Genomic DNA, 18,969 nt, shown 5'->3' with positions numbered 1-18,969 from the left:
ATAATATGGAATCGCGTATCTAAAGAAATTAATAATGATATAATTATATTCATATACTGTAGCTGAAACAGTAGTATAAGACTTTCTATTGATATGTGCATGGCTGTTTCACTGCTTTTCATGTGATTGCTTCTGTGGCGTCATTGCTTAAGCCTGTGCCTTTTAAGCTTGAGGTTGGGTGTTCAAATCCAGTTATTGCTATGATTTTTCTTTTAACAAATAAATAAAAATAGCAAATAAAATAAAATCTTTAATAAAAATAAAAATAGCAAATATTATGGACACTATATTGACATTTTTTATATTTCTAAATACAACATGTTCGAAGCTAGGTCATTTATTAATAACTACGAATAATTTCAAACTGCTACTGATATTATTACTGACAATAAATATTATCGACACTATCTTGAACTTGTTGGTCTTTCTAATTATCACAAAATAGTTTTTATGTGATTACCATTTTCCATGAATACTTGTGCTTGTTATCACAGTAAAAGAAACTCATACTTTTCAGAATTTAATTATTATTTTGGAAATGTTTTTATGTGCTCCTTCTGACCATATTGTTATTATACTTTGTGAAAAGTGATAATATTTTAACCTTTTCTGTGAATTAACTCATTATCAGCGTAAAAAAAGCATACTTTTAGAATTTGATTAACAGGGAATATAATATGGAATCGCGTATCTAAAGAACATGCTTGCCAGCGCGGTGACGTCACTGCCTTTCACGCTGAAATAATAGTCAAATTTGTCAAAAAAACCTCTGTCTGTGGGGGGAAGGGGGACTGTCATTCATTGGAAGGTCCGCCTATTCTCCTCTGAGAATGTAGGGGGGAGGAATAGTGCCCGTGGTTTTTTCACAGCCAGCCAGCCCAAACCACACAGACACCAGCTAGCCTGCTAGAGCACCACAATTCACACAACCACAACACAGATCACAGATCAGTCCCAGTGTGTGAGATACTGCTGTTTGATCTGTGTTTGATCTTTGATCTGAGCTTTAATAGAGAGCTTATCTCTATTAATATAACTGTTGAGTGGTATTAAATACAACTTTTTTGTATAGATGACACTTTTCTAAAATGTATTTAAGAAATAAAAATGATTACAATCTAATCTTTACACATTTGATCCCATGAGGAAGTACAATATGCTCCTGCTTTGTTTAACGATGGTATGAAAAATAAATCTAAATGGTGAGAAAGCTATGCTTAAAGTTAATTTAGGGACTTAGAAGACAAAGATAATGATTTACATTGCATTGTCAGATTGTGAATCAATAAAGGCATTTAATTAAACACGCGCTTGCGATTTTAATCAAAATGGGGGTAATGGGGTTCGACCATTAGACATGCAATAACTTCCTTGTGATCATCTTAGAATCTTTGAGTAGGCTGTAAGTTGTTTTTTTAATTTTTAATTATACATTTTAAACACTTTAATTTTGTAAACACAACACACATTCCGTACAGATACAGTACAATCACATTCTCCTGTCTTCCCTTGGTGTAAAACAAATTAGCAGGTTATTGAGATAACAATGCGTCGCCCACTGAGTAGAATGTTCTTTTTTACAAGTGTAAAAGAGGTGATACGTGTCTCCTCTATAACTCTTCAGTTTACAGAGAAATTCCGCCAGATCCTCACAACGTTGTCCAATAATACTTGTATCTAATTTTTAGTTTAGCAGGATTTGCGCGATAAGCACATTGTTTAATGGGGATGACATTACCCACGTCTATATCACTGTACAACACTTGAGTTGAAGTGTCTGATAATAAAACAGAGCGCCTTGCAATACATATACTGTAAATACTTCAGGTGGGTAGTTGCATCAGCCTGTGTTATCTGCAAAGGAACAAGTAATAGGTTTATTCCATGCTGAAAAGAGAAGAGAAAAAACACAACATTTTGGCTGTGAAGCCTTCTTCAGGTGTGAGGGTCTTCAACTCAAAATGAAACGCCTGGATTTTGTAATGTAGGGCACTCTGAATGAGTTACACTTTATCTTTATTTAAACTTCACTGAGCTAATATATTTATATAGAGAAATTACTGTACCATTCAGAAGGAGAAAGACTAAAACCCACATTGTTCTAAAACATTTTGTGTCATTTTCATGGTTAAAATTAAGACCTCCAATGTTTGTAATTACTGAAACTAGATTTTTGGTTGTAAATGCAGCTCTAGTGTATTTTCCTACTGATCTTTAAAAATGAGAACAGGTATAGTCTAATGGTGAAAGCAGTTGTGAGAGCTTATTTCAACCTCTTCTTCCCTTCTACGTTTAATGCAAAGATAAATGGAATGTGTATTTTGACTTTTTTATTAAATAAACACCCACACATATTTTTTCCTACATCGTCCATCTTTAAGGAGTTATATTCACTGGCCAAAATTCTAGAAAGCCCTGTTCAAATGGTTATGTGTATTTGGCTTCAGGAATATAAGACTGACTTCTGTCATCTTCCCTAGCCAGAATAAACTCTTGATTGCTATCCTACTGCAAAATGATAGATCTGGTAGAATGGGAGGATCAATCCCACAGCATTGCCCTTATTAAATCCCCAGATGAAGGTCATCGTGTTATAAGAATGCAGTGGGACTGGGCTGCAAATATTTCAAGACTTCATAGATTATCAGCAGGATCCCATTCAAACCTTGCTTCCTCACAGAGCCCCAAAATAGTTTTCATTGGGATTTCCTCATATTTGTGTAATTGAGTATAATATGCACTGTCATTAAATGGTTGTAAATATACTTATTTTTAAAATGGTAAATCAGTAAAATCAGACCATGGAAAACTTCCACAGTCAAAGGATCTGAAAAGAAAAAGTCTCTGACTTATTGCAACCCATTCACCTTCAACAACTGTAATTTATAAGTGTAAGTTAAAATTGTTTACTAAAGTTTATGTGTTTGACAGTGATCTCTGGGGTGGGGTGGGGTGGAAGGATCGATCGGCTATAGATCGGAATTGGCTGATTTTCATTCTAAATATGTGATCGGCGATCGGCAGTTGTTGCTTTCATTTGGCCGATACTTAGAGACGATCTATGATGCAAAATATCTGAGCCAATATTTCGCCGTGTGTCTTGGAATTAAAACATGTCATCCATCTGGGAGTTTTTTTTAAATATCTGATCCAGATCAAGCCAATGCTATTTGCAATGTTTGTAAAACTAATGTGATACGACACTTAAGAGCACATCACCCGACCAAGTAAAGTGAGTATCGGAAACTAGCAGAGCTAAAAAAGACGGATAAAGCTACACCGGCATTAAGACAGCTGTCAGTGCAGGCAACATCTGAGAGATAAAAGTACAGCAGCAATAGATCGAAAGCAAAAGGAATCACGACCAAAATAATGGAATTTATTGTACTAGATAACCAACCATTTTTGGTGGTTGAAGATGTAGGGTTATGCCGCTTGATATCTTATCTAGAGCCGTGCTATGCCGTTCCCGGTCGCAAATACTTTTCAGATGTTGCCCTTCCCGAACTCTGTCTGACAGTTTACTCTCACATAGACCGACTTCCTGAAAAACATTATCTCAGTGAGCTTTACTAGCGATATATGGAGTTCTTGCCTATAGCGTTTGGTATTTTTCATTTATATTTAATTTAATTTAAGGACTGTAGTGTTTGGCATGAGTATTTTCATGTAATTTAAGGCCTATGGCGTTTGGTCATCTTCATTAGATAAAAGAACTGTTAAACTGCAGCTTTTTACTTTATGTAAGTTGGTTGCAACAATCGTTATCTTACTTGTTAATAAAACAATTTTAACTTCTACCATCTTTTGTTTCTTTGGCTGGATAGTAACCCCCCGGGATCAGCCAATCCTGCTAACAGAAAATCGGCAATCGGTATGGGCCTTACAAAATGTTGATCTCTTATCTCTTCAGTTGATCATTCTATTTAGAATTTATGCTGAATTTATTATTAAAAAAAAAGGATCTAGGTACTTATTTATGAAAGCTAAATTATTCTGCTCAGGGAGATGGAGTCAGAAATACCGGAAAAGTCAGCAGCCTAGATGTTTACAATAAGATATGTTTAATGTTTAATGTAGATGTTATTGTAGAAAAAACAGCACAGAAAAAAAGGTTCTCCCTTCTCACATAAAGCTTGATTTTAAGTCTTTTGGAATCAGTGTAATCTAGCATTACAAACAGTGAAATAAAAATGAAATGGCCTGCTATATCCTTTTAGTATAAGTGACCCATTTTTTTGTGAATTTAAGGGGTAGGGAGGGAGTTTACATGTTAAAATGGAAACGTGGGAGGTGTCTAGAGGATTAAATCTGAAAAAAACAAAGTGTGCGAGCAAAACAAGATGTTCCAATTCAGTCACAGTGACCAATGCCCATCTTCAGTACCACAGGGATTACTGTACTGCAGGGCAGTACCACATTGCATGTGCCAAACTGCATGTTCTCAGCAAAATGGGGTTTAGATGTCTGTGATTTAAAATGCAAGAAGGATTTTTTTTATGTGGCTGATTCACTAACCTATCAAGCCTTTCTAATGTGGTAGTCTGTGTTCAGAATTGGCAATCTGAGCCCTTCAGACATGACTACTCTAGTGCAGAATCCACAAAAACATAATCTTTATATGTGCTTAAACTATATATTCTCTTGAGATAATTTCTGCCCTGTGTAGGACCATCATATACTGTACTTAAAGAAAACACTTTAACTCAGATACATCCTCTGCAATGTAAATTGTGCAGGCACTTCTAGAAAAACTAGTGAACCAACTTTCTTCAGCTGCTGCTGAAGCTTTATACAAATATTTAAAATTTAAAATAGAGCTTTTAACTACCTCAGGGAAAATAAGGAGTTAATTTGATTTTCTGGTGAACTCACATAGGACTATCATGTCAGTGTGAAGAGATGTGAATGAACTTACAAGCCCAGATCTGGGTGAAATCAATACTTTGTGGCTTTTAACTCCTGCTGTGCACACTGAACAGCAGGGAGAGGAAAGTCTTTGGGAAACTGGAAAACCTCTTGCACCAAAAGCCTTTATCCTCCTAGCCAGGTGTATGTCACACCTCAGATTTCAGGTAGCAAGCTTTGGCCTTGTTGGAACATGCAGGTGGTGCCGTCCTTCAGATGAGACATTTAACAAACTAATAAAGCTAACATGGTTATTGAAAAGTTTGAGCGTTAACCCAGGTATCCTGACTAAATTCCACCTGGGCTCGTACAGTAAGGCTTTCTTCATTATTATAGTTGGTAATTACTTACTACCTAATCTACTGGGTAGTGTGGCTGTTGAGTAGAATGGCTACTGTATGTCATCCAGGTGGGTACTGCACTTCAGTGGTGAATAGTCTGTAAAGCCTATTATCTTAATATAAATGCAAAGAATTACCATTATGTTATTGGACCCAAAGCACCACTACCTCTTCTGAAATGAGTACAGTGACATAAAGGTTATAGGGTCATTATTCTCCCCCCCTGAGAATGATTAAAACTGACAGGGTCTTTTTTCAGTCTTGCAACTATAATTGAAATCAATAAAAGGCACGATGAGGTGGCTTACAGGGTTAAAATAAGAAGACAACCAAAGAAAAAGAAATAGGAGTAGGAATTTAGATAATAGCATCAGAAGATTTTATAATTAATCTGTCAGGAAGAATAATAAACCATTGTCTATACACTGAAAAAGTAGTCAGTTAAGTAATTTTCACAAGCTTTTAGAACACTACAGACAAAAATCTTTATAGTTTGGTTCATATAAAATGTAACCAAAATGCAGTAAACTTTGCTGTTTTTTCTGTTAATTTTTTTTTATTTTATATATTTTGTAGTTCAACTTTGTCAAAACCTTTTACTGTCTATTACTGTCCTTTCTCATTTTTCTTTCCAATTCTTCCTCACTTTATCTGTTTTCTTTTGACACTCCTTTTTTTCTAATATTCCCATCTATTTAAACTTCCCTTTTCTCAAAAGTCAAAGTAATTTTGTCTCCCTTTTTTTCTGTATATCCATATCTCAGTCTCGGTCTGGGGGGTCCTACTCTCCGCCCACTCTCCTTATTTCCCCTGAAACCAGGACAATGGGGCAGGAAGGAGTTAATCCACAGCTAGATGCCTCATTGGTTGCTGTATCAGTGGTTTCAGCCACCCTGAGAGAGAGGTAACTAGGCAACTTCAGCTGGAGCAGAAAAAAGCGCTCAAATCCTGATACAGCTTAGCAATGGGAAGGATGTAGTCCAGATTACAAAATGTCCCTGGGACGGGAAATGGGATTACCCTTGTTTTAGAAAAAGCATGGACCTTTGTAGACATCAGCATTGGGAGATAATTGGGTTTAAACAATGCAAAGCATGGAAGATACAGAATCACACATCAGTAAAAAGGTCAGTACTGAGGCTGGTTTAAGCTCTTACATATTGAACCTGATTTAGGGTTATAGACCTATTATATATGCATGTGTAATTTTTTAATAAAAGTTACAATGTGACTTGTGTCAGAAGTTTTATATTCAATTTGCATTTATTATTTTCATATATTACTCCATGTTTGCATAGCTCTGGTAAATTTCTCTTTTGATGGATATGGAGTGAGGAATCAGTGCTGGTATGCTTAGCAAAAGTTTTATAAAATTAATTTTCAAAATTCTTTTAATCAGATTAGCAGTAAGAATGCATATTCAAATTACGTTGAAAGTTAGTGAGATATGTCTATGTATTTTTACATTTTTACATGCATGTATGATTACATTAGTAAAACAACAAACTGTATGTTTCAGTAATTAACATCAGAAAAAACATGAATAAGCAGCATATTTTGTATACAGTACTTTCACTGAAGTAAGACCTTTTGTTATCACATTATTATTTTTATTGTCATTAAAATACATTTTACAACAAAGCTGACTTATACAAATGGCATATGATAATAGACATTTGCATTATCAATGTACAGTACTGTACATTCTCTATCTAGCCACTACTGAACACACATCTTTCCAATACAAATACAAAATAATACATTTCTATTCACTGGTGTGCTACTGTGAGGGTCACATTCCTGGAGTATAGGATACTACAGTATTTCTGTGTTTGATAAATAAGCACCTCATTTTAATCAACAAACCACCATGTTCAAAACCAAAAACTAAAAGCCTGTAAATGTTGTTTCAGTTGTCTGTAAAGTGGCTCTAGAATACAGCGCTTTGTAATGCAGTACCAACATGTGGACAATGGTGTTGCTAAGAAGACGAGCTTGAATGAGCCCAGACTATGAATGGACATGGAAGTCTGTAAGAGTGTCTCTGTGTCTTTAGCCTGCTTTCATCATTAATGGGTAGCTGTGCTTTGCAATGGATTTGGACTAGAGGATGCTGTAATTGGAGAGTATTTTTAGCATGTTTTTATTTTGATTGTGTGATATATTTTTTGGTCAGTTTTGTACAACAGTTCATTTGGCCCTGACTCATTCAATCTAGAAATCTAGAAATGTAGGATGTGGCCAAAAAGTTTTTGTACTTGGGGTGTAATTAAAACTAAGAGACACAGCAGTGAATCTAACACACACTTTAGTGATTGTCCAGTGTGTCCAAAATTCATTCCAGGAAATGTAGGGAACACTTAGTGACTTCACAGCTGTGTGAGAGACACTTGAGTCTGCCAAACAGTTGAAAGCCATATTAGAAATGATCTGTTTGAAAGGTAGAGCTTTATCTTTATTAACTAGCATATCCAAACTGCAGAAGAGAGTAGCTGCATGACTAATTAGGACTTTAAACAATCAGTTACAATTCTCAGTTTTCATCATGTTCAATGATTTGTACCATAATTGTGTTGCAATTTAAAATATTTTATTCTATGCTTGAAGGTCTTAAAATATATCTGTTTAATCACATTCATATTTCATAATTTTAAGTATGATCTCTTATGGAATATTGTAGTATGTACAAAATATCTGAAACTAACAATAGTATGCCATTATTTTACCTGTTGGAAAGAATCTAAATTAAAATCTGAGGACTACTGAGGAGTCTGGTGCTTCAGCAAAAACTCTTTAAATATACATTTCATTTATTGTTGTGAGGTTGTAACAATGCTTAGGGAGTTTGAGTTTAATACTTTGAATCCAGTATTCAATCTTTAACCTGCCAAACATGAAAAACAATCATGGATGTGTGAATTTTATGTTTTATCCTGCTATCTTTGCCATCATTTATAATGGTTATGCTGTATAAAGACACTTATTTTTTCCCTAATTGTTAGGAAAGAAACAGTGCTCATTGACTTCCCCAGACATACACTGTCTAAAACCAAAGCATTGGTGTGTTTGCCTGGTCCCTTTCTTGCCTTTTTGGTAGAATTACAGCCATTGCATGACTATTCTATTGAGTGGTGTACTGGCATCCTAATTTCTGAAAAGTCTGAACTGAGTAAAAGGCCATTTGCCACTGCCTGTGTGAGCCCAGGGTGCAATAATGGGTTTCCATAGAAACCACAAGCATTGTGTGTAAACCACAAAGAATACATTGTTTTGCTCTTTCATTCACTCACATTTTCTTTGTGATTTCTGTATTCTAATTTGTATAATGTAGCACCAGGGAGCTTCTGTCCTGAGAAAATCTTCCCAAAGGACTGATATGCCACTTCCTCAAGGTTAACTCGACCAAAGGAGCAGATAGTTGAATCTAATCACGTGAAACTAATGCAAATAGCTGCACAGATTTGAAGTTCAGAAAGTGATATACAGCAGGATTGGCTCCTTAAGGAATTATTGCCTTTCAGTGGCAATTCACTGCAGGTTCCCTTAACCGAATATGTATAGGAACTAATTAAAATTACATTTGTTTAATCTGATAATAGAAAACACTGTAAGAAAGATAAAGTATATGTTTCTAGCAAACATTAAAAGCCAATTTGCAAAAACTGAAAAATATATATTTATAACACTAAGCAGTTAAATGTTGGCCATTTTCCATATATTTTCCAATTTATTTCACTTTGTTTGTATGTTAGTAATCCTTTAACTTTGGTACTGGTAAGCCTTTAAGTGTATATTTGTGAGGATTCAAAGCTGTCACATCAAACCTTAATCCGATTCACCACCAAGAGTATATTGTGCTGAATCAATGCTTTTCATAATAATACAATATCTCCTGGACTGGTTGGCCTCTTAAGCTTTAAAATATGTTCTAAGAGTACCACAAAATGGAAAAAAGAAATGCCATCCTTAAGTTTATTCCTTCTGGTTTACTTTAATTAATATTATTGCTTCCTGCATGTTTAATTAGTGTGTTACAATGTTCAGGTGTGGTTCTTGTTCTATGAAGAATAAATGTTTGTAAAACTTCTGTTGAAACTGCTTGTTTCTGGGGAGCTTATAGAAAATGAGAGACGGTAATGAAGAAACGCTCAGAAAAGTTCTTCTTAGATCAGAAACAGAGGTAGTGACATTCATATTCTAGTGGTTAATGATCTTAATTTTAGCCAGTGGTTATTTAAGATTTTTGTGACATTAATTAACCTTCCTCTACTTCCTAGTTCTAGAGAGCCTAGAGACTCGTTTCTGCTAAATTGGTCAAATGGGCTCTCATTTTTAACATTTCTTATGTTGTTTGTTAATCAAAAACATGTTGTTAACTTATATTTAATTTAAAACATTTTGCAACAAAATAAATACAAGCAGAATCTTATTTTGGTTTTCATGTGATGATCTGCATCTGGAGTTACTGCAGATTAAGCCACCTTATAAGAATGTATTTCTCTGTCCATTTTGGGGCTGGTATTTTGTCTTGTGTGTTATTTTACAAATAACAGATAAAAAAGTAAATGAGAAATTGCTGACTGAATATATGTTCCGTTGTGATGTTTCAAATATATACACGGCTATTAAAAAAAATTCTAAGAAATTGTAAACTTATACAGCTGTTAGAATATATGATTCCTTGCATTTATATATAACATTTTCCATCCCAAAGGATAACAAAGCATTATCCCAATCTGTCAGTTTTTAGTCCTGGTCCTGAGGTACCCTAACCCTGTGTGTGCTGTTTTTTGTTCCAACTGATACCGTAATCACCTGAGCTAATTGATGTCAGTAATTGATCTCCTTTCTTGTTTTGTTTTAAGAAATATTTTAAAACAGTGGTTATAAATCCTGGTCCTGGGGAGCTCTTGTATCTTTTATATTTAGATCCAGTGAAGTTCTTAAGAGCTGTGTGCAGAGCTGTTAGAAATAATGCACTTTAGCTAGTATATTTTTAAAACCCAAAACTTTAGAGTTTAGAAAAAAAGTCTGAACAGATCAGTTACAGGTACAAATTAGCACAGGTGATTGAGAACTTGAACTTGAACTTGAACTTTATTGCCATATGTAACCGGTACTGGTACAATGGAATTCTTACTTACAGAAAGTCTATCGATTGTAAAACAAGTGTAAAAAACTAGACAAAGTGCAAACAGTGCATCAAGACAATGTACAAACAAACAATAGACAATGTGCAAGTAAACATGTAGACAGTTTGAATGTAAACAATATAGACGTGTAAACAATGACTGGAGATGTGCAATAGATAAGAAATCATAAAGAGGTAGATGGTGATGGTGTAGGTGTGGTCCGAGGGGGATGGCTAAATGTGTTCGCCAGTCTCACTGCTTGTGAATAGAAGCTATTGAAGAATCTAGTGGTAAGTGTCCGTATGCTCTTATATCTCTTTCCTGAGGGCAGTGGGGTGAAGAGCTCATGCCCGGGGTGGTGACTGTCGTCTGTGATGCTGAGGCCCATTTGGAACAAAATGCAAGAGACACAGGGACACTCTGAAGTAGGACTAAGAACCACTGCTGTATGCTATTGCAATCAACAGTTTACTCAAAGTATCATCATCATCTCCAGAAAACTAAATAGCTTATTTTTGTGCAACAAAATAATAATCTATCAGCATTAGATTATTATTAAATTATTATTAAACTGTCATCTTAAATCAAGATGGCTAAATATTCAGTAGTATATTACTATTGAATTGTATATCTATATACAGTATATGAAAGGCACTTAATTTGGTGCTGACAGGAGAGCTACAGTTCCCTCAGTTTAAAATGCCTCCATATTGAGGATATTTATATTTTTCATTTATGTACTGTATGGCAAAACCAAAACAAACCTTTTTTAAAACTGCTTGTACTTAACAACTCAAGTCTTTAATGGACTTCCAAGTGCTTCAGACAGTAAATTAATTCCTTTTTAATATAGGTTGAGCAACTTTTCTGGTTTTGGAATAGACCACGTCATTAGCTGACCTTGATCAGAATTCATCTGGTGATACTACAGAATTGCCCAAGGCTGGACAATTGAGCATGCTTGAGTAGGTCAGGGATGTTTTGACCTGCCATGCTACAGAGAGCCCTGTGGCTTGCCAGGTGCCTGTATGCTTGCAGTATTATCAGTGAGACCTCCATCATTCCTCTGTTTCATGCTATCTCTGCTGCAGATGCTGTGGGATTTACAGTGTGAAATACAGACAGATGGCCACATGGTGCATATTTTGGAAAAATATGTCTTCATTTCTTCCATGCTGACACAAGGTCTGTAACAGTTAGCCAAGTGGATATACTATTGTGATTCCAATAGGAATATATTTTTAACAAGTTGTTGATTTCCCCTTACAAATTCACTTGAGTTCTGCTGTATGTCTGTGCATTCCTTGAACACTAGTTTTTTTTTAATAAACCTGGGATCGTTGTTTCTAAGGTTGTGAAACACAGCTAATTTTATTATTAAATTTTTATAAATTTTAGTGCAGATTTTAAAAGCTGGTTCTTATTAAAAATCAAAAGGCAAACAAAATATATCAGCTGGAAATTTGTATGTGTAATTAAAAAGATCAAAATTTATGTACGATCAAACAAGGTTTGGAATAGTTTGCATATTAACCGTATTGCATATTGTGTATGGGAGCTAGCACACTAGGAATAAAATATATACCAAAGTCACAAGGTGACTTAATGTTTAAGCTGATTGATCTTATATTATAAAATGTCTGTTGGAGAAATATGAGCATCAGAACATTTACGTCCATGCTTCTCTAATAGGTGGCCGTACAGATAGCTGGTGTACTGCATTCAAGAAGCATTCAATTCAGATTACTTTTGTTCTTTATTAGTTCCCAGTGGATATAAAGAATTAATCTGACATTTGATGAAAACACTGGGGAAGTGAAACAAAGCATAATAAATTCACTTTTAATTCATAGTTTTTTGTCCCGATCTGGTATTGTTAAGAAAGTAGCTGTTCTTTTCTCTCTAATGTTATTCTTTTATTTTGCAATCACAAAATAAAATTAAAGTGGATGGTTTGTATTCACTTGGGTATGGTTGTTGTTTTACATTTCCCAGCAGTAGGCGCCTTTGGTCTTACTGAAAACGTACTATGCCTGTTTCTGTCTTTTCTTTCTTCTCAGGAATTAACGCAAACCCCAGGAGCAAACAATGGGGAGAGTACAAATATGTGTCTCCCACAGGAATTAAGCTTGATTTGGGTGGATCTTTGTGCCTTTCATTTATTGGTTTCAGCTTTTAATTTTCAAGTTATTAAACATCACAGTTGTCAGTTGCAACAACTGGATTTTTTACACCTTTGCTCCTGAATTTTCATACATTATACCACGTACATTAATGCAGTAGCAGGCCTTGTCTCTGAAATACTGAATGAGTGATTTATTACTAATAATTTTTTAAACATCTGTAAAGTACCAGAATGGAGAGCAGTGAACTATACACAGTAACACTAAGTTTTAATTGTTATTGGATGTTAGACCATTATGTATATTACTCTGCTTAGGCTACAAATGAAAAAAATAAATGAAGATGTGGATAGACTGTCCTTTAGAAAGACTTGAGATGCTTACTGTACAGTAGGCTTTCCTCTTCTTAGAGGAGCCTTGATCTACTTTGAATATTTTTTGAGACTTCATATTCTTTTCATTTAATGACTTAAAGTTATGAAGCCTTGAATGAAACTGGTTCACAATCTATTGACATGGTTTACAGTGATATTTTTTATTATGTTTGAGCTGCACCAGATATAGTGAGTCAATTGCAAAAGCTACTATCTCTCAAACCAGTGCTTATTCTGTTATGAAAACATTTCAAGTTTCAACCCATCCAAATTCCTTTTCTTGTGCTGCCTGTTTTCTTGATGTCAGCGTATCAGCAGTAGGGCTTGTATTGGGCTCAGTGGATTACAAAACAAATTAATAAAGACACTCAAAAGTGTGGAAATGAATTCTGCAGTTGTTAACCCCGAGGCGGCAGAGTGTAATTATATGAGCATGGGAGGGAGGACATATCCTTCTATGCATTTATAATGAGAGAAAAGAAAGAGAGCAACATCCAGGGATCTATTCGGGTAGTTACACAGGAGTAGGGTGTCAATTGGGTACAGGGGTGCGAAACCAGGGATCTATTTACACAATCTCACCAGACTGTACGCCCGTTTTGCAGTGGGTCAGCTGCACTGGTCAGCGGCTTTCCTAGTCCCTGCCCTGATCACTACTACTCCTGTCCTGCCCCTCGCTGCGTACCCCAGCCGGGCGCTCCTCGGCCGCAGCGCTGGGCAAATGCGCTACACTACAATATATAAAACAAAGTGCAACTTTCAGGTTTATTGTGTGTTAATACCATACTTTCACAGAGAATTATGCAACTGAATATTAATTCGCTTTTGCAGTTTTACAGAGCTAAGGAGTTCCTTATAACATACTGTATACTTCATATTCATTTCATAGGTCAAAGACAACTACTGTACCTTGATGCCCTGATGAGGGTGACATATGTGTCCACAGTTGCTAACTTTGAATTTAAATACAAAAAAGATGGAAACTCTATTTACATGGTTTTGCTCCCCTCAGCATTGTAAAATAGCAGGAGCTAATTAATATTTATTCTTTTAATATATATATAAACTTTACAAGTGCTTAGCTGACCAAAGGTTGATATCTAAAGTTAGTTGTCAGTCAGCGAGTTTCTGTTGGCTGTTTTAACTACTCAGACATGACTGATGAACTGTAGAAGAAACAGTGGTGGGATTGGGATTTAAGTAGGGTTTGCTAGGGGTAAGTTAGTGTTATAAGTGTTTGGCAAGACAAATCAAGCATAGATAATTTCCCTAGGGCATGTCAGTGATTGCCTAAGCTGAACTATCCACTCATGGGTCCATTAGCCTAACAATATCAGGTAGCAAGATTAATTAAATGAACATATGATCAAGGTTAGATTATCAGAGGACACTCATCCAACTTCAAGACTGGCTGAGGCACCTGACAGTGACAATATAATTATGTAACTTCTGATAAGCTCATACAAATATATATATATATCCAACTTCAAATCAAACTCTAATAGTTCTTAGGAGAAATAATGATTAAAATATGAATTAACTGCACACAATTACACAAGAAATGGGAAACCATAATAATGCTACTTCATCAAATGTCAATTTATCCCCCTTTTCTTAGAATGTTTTTTTCTTAAATTCATATACTGTATAAGTTTCGTTTATTGTCATGCATATCTCAACTTTCCACAAAAAAGTCTGAACTGATATGTATTGGTATGACATTTGGAAATAACTTCCATGCTGTGTTCCTCAAAAATCAGCATATCTCCAGAACAGTGTTTCTAAAATTATTGGTTTACAAAACAGTGAGTGTGGTTTTGTACAGAAGAATACAGTTTGAATAAAGATTTTTTCCCTCTTTCTCTTTTATTCCGTTAACTTAAACAAAAAAATGACATTTTTCTGGCCTTGGCTAAGGAAATTCATCCATAAATCTATTTTTCTTATCTACTCCGTGGAGCAGGAACAGTTATTGCTCTCGTCGGAATTGAATAAAAAAAGGGCCACGCATTTAAATGCCTGCCACTCCGAAGTAATAACATGTGATCTTCGATTTGAACTCAATCTCTCAGGTTCAGCCACCCTCAACAAAGCACTCAGCTTCCTCAGGCATAGTGTCATCCACAGTGAAAGTCCAGTTGCATGGTTAAGAAAGCGCTCTTTATCAGTCATTCAAAGAGCCCGTGTATTAAACATCCATCTTGTGTACACAGTTTTCCTCTGCCCCCTGAGAAAAATGAAATAAATTCTGTCCTTGTTTAAAGCAATGAGCATCATTGTCTGAGCTCAGTGTATCTTAGGTTCTATCAGTTTTTGACAGTTTTAAAAATATTAGGCCAATATGTTGCCATTTTAGGTTGCCAATTTGTAAGTTTTATTTTAATTACAGTTTTAAGCAAGAGTGACCTCACCTTTCCTCTTCTCAGGGCTGACACCGTGAAGAGCTGTTTACAAAAGTATACATTTTCTCACTCAAGAGAATGATCATGAATGTGCTTTAGGTTTTTGTTGGAGTAATTTGTGGAAATGCTTAATGGAAAATGTTAATTACTCATTTAGACACGAATCAATTTCACAAAATACTATAGGCATGCAGTGGTCTTTATGATTGGCAGATTCAGAGCAGTATAAATCCATCTTTGCTAGCAGCACTGCATAACAGGAATATAAAGGTCTTAGATGCAATAGGGCCAGTGAACTCTCTCTAACTTAATCATATTTGTAATTAGACTGCAACTCTCAAGGCTGTCTTTCCTAATTTGCCTGGCACAAACTTCTGTTTTCATTGCTGTGTATGACGTTCACTCCTACTTGATTGTACAGTATGTGCTTGGTGTTATGAAGAAGTTTTGCTTGTTTCAAACCACACAAAAGAATCTGCAGAGCTAACCTTACTACAACTATGGACAGAAGATACACACACGTTTATTGAATATTACCTAAGGTGGGTAGTTGCGTCACCCTGTGTCATCTGCAAAGGAACAAGTAATAGGTTTATTCCATGCTGAAAAGAGAAGAGAGAAAACACAACATTTTGGCTGTGAAGCCTTCTTCAGGTGTGAAGGCTTCAGGTGCCAGGCGCTCACACCTGAAGAAGGCTTCACAGCCAAAACGTATTTTCTCTCTTCTCTATTCAGCATGGGATAAGCCCATTACTACAGTATGTTAACAGTATGACTATATGTACTGATGTAGAGACATTTGTATATTTGCTGCAGAAAAAATTGTTAAGGAGATTACAACTGCATGATTTATAAAGACCCTATCCATTTGGGCTCACTTCCCCTCAGCTGCTGCAATGGAGGAAGGGCCAATGAGCTACAGGGTGTTCCTTGCTTAGCTAATTATACTCGCTATACACTCATTTTCAAACTGTTCCATTTTTAAGTGGAATACAGTTTTTTAATTTTCTCATCTTCCCAATGAACATAGCCATGTGCTCCAGGATGTGGATTGAATCTGTCATGCTCTGTAGAGCATGGGGTTATTACAATATAGCCTGATGTGTATGTAGGCTAGATGTTTCTTTTTCTACTAAAATGAAGTGAATAGAATACAATGAAGGCAGAATTCAGGCCATATACTGTATCTACTGGCACATTGATCTTAGAGCTAAGGTTTTGCATTAACATTTGCAGTTACTTATACTAGATTTCACGTAGATTGTCCTCAAAGGAGGATAGATATCCCAAACAAATGGATCTATTTCACACTATTTTCCAGGTTTGGAACGTAATGTGAAAAAAATTGAACAAAAATTGACTGTAATCCCACCAATCTGTCTGGAGATTGAAAAATGAAATCCTTAATCACTATTATAGTCAATTATAGCCAGGGTTTTGTCCTAAAAATTAGAACTATTCTTTCCATAAGAAAAATATACAAATTCAAATGAATAATTTAATCTTTCTGTTTTGTGACCCTCACCAGAGTGACTGAGGTGCATACAGTGGATATAAATAGGAGCTTGAACTTTTTTGCAAGGAAGAGTGGAATTAAATTGCAAAGCCCAGATGTGCAAAGCTCATAGAGACTTCACAAATTCTTACTGGTGTAATAAATGCAAAAGGTGCCTCCACAAAGTATTGGGCGGGGGTGTGTGCACACTTATGCAACCAAGTTTATGTAGTTTTTTTATTTCAATTATTTTTCCTAATAATTATCTGTTTTTCTCTTGAATTTAATTGGTTGCAAGGTCACATTAAAGATGGAAAAATGTATCTTGATTTCTGAATTTACAGCAGAAAAACCTGCAATTTCAATAAGGGTGTGTAGACTTTTTATAACCACTGTAAGATACCCACCATCTGAGTTTATTTTAATCAGGGCTACAGCCCCCCTTAGTGAGTGAGGAATCCAGCAACTACTCATTAATTTTACTGCTTTGTATTGTGTATGAAACACAGGTATCCTCATTTATTTTTAAAATCTAGGACACATGAACATTTTATATGGAGCAAAAATCTTCATTTTTTTCGATCATAGACCTAAACAAAGTGGCAATAAGACTCCACCAACTTTACAATATGGTGTTGCATAGACATCTCAGGGGAACTTTAGGCTAAGCTTTGTCTTCTCAAGAAGCTTCATAATGAGAGAAAAAAAGTTCATAAGAACTAGAGCAAAACAACAAAAAGTGTGAAACAATACAGTGATACAGGAGGTGTTTCTCCTTAGAAGTGCTGTCAATTGCATGATAGATGTTCTGCTGGGTTTCGAGTTCATATCTGTTTTTTATCTTTAAGTGATGTGTTGTAAACTGAGAGGCTGGCTCCTAAGACTGTTGTGGGGAAACCATGAAGGACTGAACCTTCATGGTTCTTGAGGGCAATTCCTTTAAAACCTCAGAGCCCCCAAAGTCACTTTCCATCAAAAGATACATGCACTCAGTAAATGCAAAGAGGCAATAGGCAGCTCCTCACAATGCCATCAGACACTGGCTTTCAGACACCCTGGGCGAAAAAGGAATTTTGTGTTTCCCCTAACATAATAACCATTGTGCCTTTATAGCATCTTTTCAGAGCTCTGCTCTCAGCAAATTCATAATAAAAAAAAACTAAGATGAGAAGGCTTCAACAGGCATGGTTTTACACAGGTGTCAGACTAAATCAATATAAACAGAACAGCCAGTGTGCTATAGGAGAAAATTGGGTTTAGGTCACAGAACCCCCAAGGCATGAGTGCTTTTTAAATAAATCTGATTCTGACACTATAGTCTATATAGGAGATTGGTGATATATGCCAGGCTTACCCATAGAGAAAGGTTTATTATTATTTTATTTTTGCTCTTTCAGTTTTTTCCTCTCCTTGGTTTTTATATGTAATGTAATTTAAAGCAATAATATGACACAAGCAGTCTGTTGTGAATGCAAATTGTGTCAGCCAGGACATACAGTAGCTGCTTCTGTGGAGGCTGTTTCGAATGTGTGATGCATCTTCCTCCATTAAGATAACAGGCCATTTTTCTCTCTCCACATATTTTCCCCCTTACTCTGTCGTAAAGAACCCTCCTCTGTAAGTGCAAGGTGCAAGATCATGCAAACAAAACTTTTCCATCATTATATTGTAGGAAAACCGGCTCAGGGACACCAAATATGTAATCATAGCCATAGCAAAATTAAATGTAGTGGCTCTCTGAAGGCACCAGTTCTGTAGGGTTTGGGCATTTACTGAGACAATTATTAATTGTAGCAGTAAATCACAAAGTTGATTCTTTTGATGGCTTTAGAATCCAACCATGCGACATAACTCAAACAACGCACACACACAGGTATTAATACACGATGATACATTTATTAATACATAGAATATGCATGTAAACCTAACAGATCTTATCGAGAGGGTTATCAGAATACAAAAGGTATATATTCAATCAGTTACAAAGTGTTACACATATCAAGAGGACATACGTTCAGTATATCATTCATTAAGACCGTTTCATAAATGAACTTGGTTATAACTTCAACATTAGATACTCAAAACAAGTACATAACTCTTAGGAATTAAATTGATATCAACTGGTTTGGATAACAATTGAATTCTCGAGCTGTAATGCATTGAAGTTGAATACTCATCCAATCTTTGGGGATTC

The 18,969-nt window shown here is 35.6% G+C and overlaps 1 protein-coding gene across 11 annotated transcripts in view; it reads left to right on the top strand.

The window, feature by feature from the left end:
- The window catches only part of LOC102696525 (DAB adaptor protein 1), a 362,145-nt gene that overhangs the window by 182,224 nt on the left and 160,952 nt on the right, over positions 1-18,969 (top strand). For 6 of the 11 annotated variants that reach the window (XM_069194221.1, XM_069194217.1, XM_069194214.1 and 3 more), the window contains exon 1: positions 6,162-6,376. The exons of 1 other annotated variant lie outside the window; for it this stretch is intronic. The gene's annotated coding sequence lies outside the window, so the exon portion shown is untranslated. Of the gene's footprint in view, positions 1-6,161; positions 6,377-18,969 lie in introns of those variants that run through there. 4 more of the 11 variants (XM_069194222.1, XM_069194220.1, XM_069194219.1 and 1 more) reach the window with 1 other exon arrangement.

This window comes from Lepisosteus oculatus, chromosome 9 (genome assembly GCF_040954835.1).
Source record: "Lepisosteus oculatus isolate fLepOcu1 chromosome 9, fLepOcu1.hap2, whole genome shotgun sequence".
NCBI classification, from domain to species: domain Eukaryota; kingdom Metazoa; phylum Chordata; class Actinopteri; order Semionotiformes; family Lepisosteidae; genus Lepisosteus; species Lepisosteus oculatus.
The sequence above is the reverse complement of the archived record's forward strand: the minus strand, read 5'-3'. Positions and strand labels throughout refer to the sequence as shown.